The sequence below is a fragment of the Salmo salar genome, chromosome 11 (genome assembly GCF_965601325.2).
Source record: "Salmo salar chromosome 11, fSalSal1, whole genome shotgun sequence".
NCBI classification, from domain to species: domain Eukaryota; kingdom Metazoa; phylum Chordata; class Actinopteri; order Salmoniformes; family Salmonidae; genus Salmo; species Salmo salar.
The window spans coordinates 115,326,948-115,334,334 of record NC_138301.1 but is presented as its reverse complement, the minus strand read 5'-3'; the positions used below and the strand labels follow the sequence as shown (position 1 = coordinate 115,334,334).

The 7,387-nt window shown below is 41.7% G+C and overlaps 1 pseudogene; it reads left to right on the top strand.

Annotated features, from left to right (window-relative positions):
- The first annotated feature begins 5,858 nt into the window (after window positions 1–5,858).
- LOC145858912 (olfactory receptor OR51C1-like) lies at window positions 5,859–6,631 on the top strand (annotated as a pseudogene).
- The last annotated feature ends 756 nt before the right edge of the window (window positions 6,632–7,387 follow it).

Here is a 7,387-nt window from a genome sequence, read left to right as displayed (position 1 = left end):
GATACAGACTAGCCGCCATGTTGGGGAGATCTAAAATCGAAAATACTATGTAAATAATCCATTACCTTTGATTCTCTTCATCAGATGTCACTTCCAGGTATCACAGGTCCATAACGAATGTAGTTTTGTTCAAAAAAGCTCATCATTTATTTCCAAAAATCTCCGTCTTGTTAGCACATGATCTAAGCCCGCCGGACTTCACTTCATGAACGAGGGGAAAAAATATATTTACGTTCGTTCAAACATGTCAAACGTTGTATAGCATAAATCATTAGGGCCTTTTTTAACCAGAACATGAATAATATTCAAGGTGGACGAATGCATTCTCTTTTATAACGTATTGGAACGAGGGTACCCAACATGAACTCGCGCGCCAGGTGTCTAATGGGCCATCATCGTTCCATGGCTCTTGTTCGGTCAGATCTCCCTCCAGAAGACTCAAAACACTTTGTAAAGGCTGGTGACATCTAGTGGAAGCAATAGGAAGTGCCAAAATATTCCTCAGCCCCTGTGTTTTTCAATGGCATAGGTTTAAAGGTAATACAACACATCAGGTATCCACTTCCTGTCAGAAAATGCCAAATGAGTTCTGTTATACTCACAGACACCATTCAAACAGTTTTAGAAACTTTAGGGTGTTTTCTATCCATATATAATAAGTATATGCATATTCTGGTTACTGGGTAGGATTAGTAACCAGATTAAATCGGGTACAAAATTCAGCCTTCAACTCAACGAGACCACAGACGTTTCTAATCTAAGCCAGCTTGCTGTATTTGTGCGCTATGTGAAAGACGACGTGATAAAGGAAGATTTTTTATTTTGTAAGCCTCTTACGACAACAACTAAGGCAGCCGATGTGAAGAAACTTGTGGATGACTTCTTCAAAGACAACAATCTTTCGTGGGATATGGTTTCTGCAGTTTGTTCGGACGGAGCTCCAGTCATGCTGGGAAGAAAGTCTGGTTTTGGTGCGCTAGTGAAAGCCGATGCACCACACATCATTGTTACGCATTGTATTCTGCACAGGCATGCGTTGGCAACAAAAACCTTGCCTCCAAAACTGGCAGAAGTATTAAAAATTGTAGTGGAATGCGTGAACTATGTGCGAAATAGTGCTCTGAGGCAACGCATCTTCAGTGAGCTGTGTAAAGAAATGGGCTCTGAATTCGAGGTACTTCTGTACCATTCTAACGTTCGGTGGTTATCCCGGGGACAGGTGCTGAATCGTGTTTTTGCCGTGCGTGTGGAATTAGCCCTGTTTTTGCAAGAGCACCAACATCGTCATGCAGATTGCTTAAAAAATTCTGAGTTCATTCTCATTTTAGCGTACATGGCTGATATCTTCGCAGCTCTCAATCATCTCAATCAACAGATGCAGGGCGGTGGAGTCAACATCATCGAAGCGGAAGAAAACCTGAAGGCTTTTCAAAAAAAGCTACCGTTATGGAAACCACGAACAGAGAACGATAACTTCGCAAACTTTCCCCTGCTGGACGACTGTGTAAGTAAGATCGAAGATGTATCTGGAATCGGAGACATTTCTGTACCCGCGGAACTGAAGCAAGCAATTGCCACGCACTTAGATAAGCTTGCAAAGTCTCTCGACGGATACTTCCCTACAAGAGAGTCATATCCAGCATGGGTGAGACAGCCGTTCACGTTTAGTGTTGAGACAACAGATGTCAATGATGAATACCTCGATGAAATCATTGAAATTCAGCAGAGCCAGGTTCAACAGCAACTCTTCAGAACAACAACGCTCTCAACGTTTTGGTGTCAACAAATGGTAACGTACCCTGTTATTGCTAAGAAAGCTCTGGAGATTTTCATACCGTTTGTTACAACATATCTTTGCGAGCAATCCTTTTCGAGGATGCTGGACATAAAAACGAAGAAAAGGAACAGACTTTGTTTGCGAAAATGACATGAGAGTGGCACTTGCCAAGGTGAAGCCGCGCATTTCTGAACTGGTCTCTGAAAGGCAACAGCGGAAGTCACACTGATTTGCAGTAAATATTCATTATTATGTTTTTGTTTTTGTGTGAAAATCATGTTTTAATGGTTTTGTTCTTTGAACACTGATGTTGATGCACGGTTCATTTTGTGCACCAGTAAAATATATACCTATGTTTTGAATTTTATTTTTCCAATTAAGAAGGGTTCGGTGAATGCGCATATGAAACTGGTGGGGGTCAGTACCTCCAACAAGGTTAAGAACCACTGATCTAGAGAGAGTATACATTGCAAATCATCTACTGTATCTTTGTCCAAATGGAGCCAGTTGGATGGATCAGTGGGACTATCAATTCAATGAGAAAGTGGTAATACTGCTCCCTGATGATGTTTTTTAACCTTAATAAGAGAGGTGGGGATTCAGGGAAACCATTAGTCTAATGATTATACCTCTGGACCTAGGGACTGTAGGTGATTAGACCCAGAGAAAACATAGCTCCATAGCATAGCGTAGCATAACATCAAATCAAATGTATTTATATAGCCCTTCTTACATCAGCTGATATCTCAAAGTGCTGTACAGAAACCCAGCCTAAAACCCCAAACAGCAAGCAATGCAGGTGTAGAAGCACGGTGGCTAGGAAAAACTCCCTAGAAAGGCCAAAACCTAGGAAGAAACCTAGAGAGGAACCAGGCTATGAGGGGTGGCCAGTCCTCTTCTGGCTGTGCCGGGTGGAGATTATAACAGCACATGGTCTAGATGTCCAAATGTTCATAAATGACCAGCATGGTCAAATAATAAAAATAATAGTAGTTGTCGAGGGTGCAACAAGTCAGTAACACAAGAATAAGTGTCAGTTGGCTTTTTCATAGCTGATCTTTGAGAGTATCTCTACCGCTCCTGCTGTCTCTAGAGAGTTGAAAACAGCAGGTCTGGGACAGGTAGCACGTCCGGTGAATAGGTCAAGGTACCAGCAGGTCTGGGACAGCAGGTCTGGGACAGGTAGCACGTCCGGTGAACAGGTCAGAGTTCCATAGCTGCAGGCAGAACAGTTGGAACTGGAGCAGCAGCACGGCCAGGTGAACTGGGGACAGCAAGGAGTCATCAAGCCAGGTAGTCCTGAGGCATGGTCCTAGGGCTCAGGTCCTCCGAGAGAGAGAAAGAAAGAAAGAGAGAGAGAGAATTAGAGAGAGCATATTTAAATTCACACAGGACACCGGAAAAGACAAGAGAAATACTCCAGATGTGACAGACTGACCTTATGTTTTCGAATGACATCCCCAAGAGGTAAAAAATATAGTGAAAACAATAGTGGTCCTAGAACGGAACCTTGAGGAACACCAAAATTTACAGTTGATTTGTCAGAGGGCAAACCATTCACAGAGATAAACTTATATCTTTCCGACAGATAAGACCTAAACCAGGCCAGAACTTGTCCATGTAGACCAATTTGGGTTTCCAATCTCTCCAAAAGAATGTGGTGATCGATGGTATCAAAAGCAGCACTAAGATCTAGGAGCACGAGGACAGACGCAGAGCCTCGGTCTGACGTCATTAACCTCTTACATCTAGACGTTCCGCTAGCGGAACACCTGCTCCAATATCCAATGATAGGCGTGGCGCGAATTACAAATTCCTCAAAAATACAAAAACTTCAATTTCTCAAACATGTGACTATTTCACAGCATTTTAAAGACAAGACTCTCCTTTATCTAACCACACTGTCCGATTTCAAAAAGGCTTTACAGCGAAAGCAAAACATTAGATTATGTCAGCAGAGTACCAGCCAGAAATAATCAGACACCCATTTTTCAAGCTAGCATATAATGTCACAAAAACCCAGAAGACAGCTAAATGCAGCACTAACCTTTGATGATCTTCATCAGATGACACACCTAGGACATTATGTTATACAATACATGCATGTTTTGTTCAATCAAGTTCATATTTATATTAAAACAGCTTTTTACATTAGCATGTGACGTTCAGAACTAGCATACCCCCCGCAAACTTCCGGGGAATTTACTAACAATTTACTAAATTACTCACGATAAACGTTCACAAAAAGCATAGCAATTATTTTAAGAATTATAGATACAGAACTCCTCTATGCACTCGATATGTCCGATTTTAAAATAGCTTTTTGGTGAAAGCACGTTTTGCAATATTCTAAGTACATAGCCCAGCCATCATGGGCTAGCTATTTAGACACCCGGCAAGTTTAGCCTTCACCAAAATCAGATTTACTATAACAAAAATGTTATTAACTTTTGTTGTCTTCGTCAGAATGCACTCCCAGGACTGCTACTTCAATAACAAATGTTGGTTTGGTCCCAAAGAATCCATCGTTATATCCGAATAGCGGCGTTTTGTTCGTGCGTTCCAGAAACGATCCGAAATGGTAAATCAGGGTCGTGCGCATGGCGCAATCCGTGACAAAAAAAAATCGAAATATTCCATTACCGTACTTCGAAGCATGTCAACCGCTGTTTAAAATCAATTTTTATGCAATTTATCTCGTAAAAAAGCGATAATATTCCGACCGGGAATCTCCTTCTCAGCAAACAGAGGAAAAATCACAAAGACGGGGGCGGCCAGGGCACGCGCCTAAGCCCACAGTCCCTTGATCGTCCACTTGAGAAAGGCGATAATGTGTTTCAGCTTGGGGCTGGGATGACGACATTCAGGTTTTTCCCGGGCTCTGAGCGCCCATGGAAGACGTAGGAAGTGTCACGTTAGAGCAGAGATCCTTTGTAAAAGATAGAGATGGCAAAGAAGTTCAAGAAATGGTCAGACAGGCCACTTCCTGTAAAGGAATCTCTCAGGTTTTGACCTGCCATTTGAGTTCTGTTATACTCACAGACACCATTCAAACAGTTTTAGAAACTTTAGGGTGTTTTCTATCCAAAGCCAATAATTATATGCATATTCTAGTTACTGGGCAGGAGTAGTAACCAGATTAAATCGGGTACGTTTTTTATCCAGCCGTGAAAATACTGCCCCCTAGCCATAACAGGTTAAAAGGTAATTTACCACCTTCACAAGTGCAGTCTCAGTGCTATGATGGGGTCTAAAACCATACATTGTTTGTCTTCAGGAAGGCAGTGAGTTGCTGCGCAACAACTTTTTCTAAAATTTTTTAGAGGAATGGAAGATTCGACATAGGCCGATTAGTTTTTTTATAATTTCTGGGTCAAGATTTGGCTTTTTCAAGAGATGCTTTATTACTGCCACTTTTAGTGAGTTTGGTACACATCCGGTGGATAGAGAGCCGTTTATTATGTTCAACATAGGAGGGCCAAGCCCAGGAAGCAGCTCTTTCAGTAGTTTAGTTGGAAAAGGGTCCAGTATGCAGCTTGAAGGTTTAGAGGCCATGATTATTTTCATCATTGTGTCAAGAGATATAGTACTAAAACACTTTAGTGTCTCCCTTGATCCTAGGTCCTGGCAGGGTTGTGCAGACTCAGGACAACGGAGCTTTGGAGGAATACGCAGATTTAAAGAGGAGTCCGTAATTTGCTTTCTAATGATCATGATCTTTTCCTCAAAGAAGTTCATGAATTCATTACTGCTGAAGTGAGAGCCATCCTCTCTTGGGTAATGCTGCTTTTTAGTTAACTTTGCGACAGTATCAAAAATAAATTTCAGATTGTTCTTATTTTCCTCAATTAAGTTGGAAAAATAGGATGATCGAGCAGCAGTGAGGGCTCTTCGATACTGCACGGTACTGTCTTTCCAAGCTAGTCGGAAGACTTCCAGTTTGGTGTGGCGCCATTTCCGTTCCAATTTTCTGGAAGCTTGCTTCAGAGCTCGTGTATTTTCTGTATACGAGGGAGCTAGTTTCTTATGACAAATGTTTTTAGTTTTTAGGGGTGCAACTGCATCTAGGGTATAGCGTCTAATGATTAAGACAGCCGTGGTGGACATCATGTTCACCACCAGCACCAGCACCACCATGATCTCTGTCCTGCTGGCCAAGGTCAAATCCATCTCCTACGACTCCTGAATATCACGCATGTACATCTACCACCTGGATGGCATCGAAGAGTTCCTGGCCCTGTCCCTGATGGCTTTGGACCGAACCATCGCTATCAGCACCCCTCTTAGGTAGCACAGCATTCTGACTAACCCAAGGCTCTTCCTGTTGAGCACAGCTACCTGGCTGATAGGGTTAGGGGTCATGGGGGTAGTAGCAGCTCAGGCAGACAGACTTCCATAATGCCAGCCCATCATTAGATATGTGTTCTGTGACAATCCTGCTATAGTCAGTGCCACCTGTGCTATAGTCAGAGCAACCCTGAACCCTATTGGATGCTTCCCACCATCCTGGGTCTGTGGTTGATTGGTGCACAGTTCACATTAATTCTGCTGTCATTCGCGAATCTGATCTACACAGTACTGAGACTGCCTAACAACGAGAGCAGAGTGCAGGTGTTTAATTCCTGTATTTGTCACATCATTGAGGTGTCCAGTTACTACGCTCCCAAGTTAGTCTCTGTGTTGTTGACGAGGATAGGGGTGAGGCTGAATCTGACAGAGCGTAATGCTTTACTGATTATAGCCACGCTGTTACCTTCTCTGATCAACCCAGTAGTCTACTGTCTGAAGACCAAGGAGATTAGGAAGAGATTGGTTCAGATACTGTCTAGAAAAAGAACTGCAGTGATGAAATGAGGTAGCGAAAAGTATCATTTTTGTAACTTGAAATCAGAAACTGCACTAATGTGCGCTTTAAAGATTTTAAAGATCATTTCCAAATCAGCTCACATCAGCAGAGTTTACATTGCCTTTAAGAGTTGCATTGTCTACAAGCAAGATCAGACTGGATTTCTGTTGAATAACCACAGTCCAAGGTTTAAATAGTTCCGGCTTCTTCAGTTAGCACTTTACATTACTACACCTGTATATTGTCCTGTATCTATCTTAACTAAATGGTTTTATTTTATTACATTGAATATTCAACTTACTTATTTTATTGTTGATGCAATGTCGAGAGTTATACATGCAAGTTAGAATTTCATTGTATGGTGTACACAACATGTGTCCTTTGAAAATGACAAATAAACCTGATTTGATTATATATATATATATATATATATATATATATATTATATATATATATATATATATATATATATATATATATAAAAAAAATCTTTTAACCTTTATTTAGCTAGGCAAGTCAGTTAAGAACAAATTCTTATTTACAATGATGGCCTACACTGGACCCACGCTGGGCCGATTGTGCACCGCCCTATGGGACTTCCAATCACGTCCGGATGTGATACAGCCTGGAATCAAACCAGGGACTGCAGTGACGCCTCTTGCAGTGAGATGCAGTGCCTTAGAACGCTGTGCCACTTGAGAGCCCTTATATTGTGATGAACAATATGAATGAAGTATTGACTCTCTCCCAGTCTGCTCCTTACT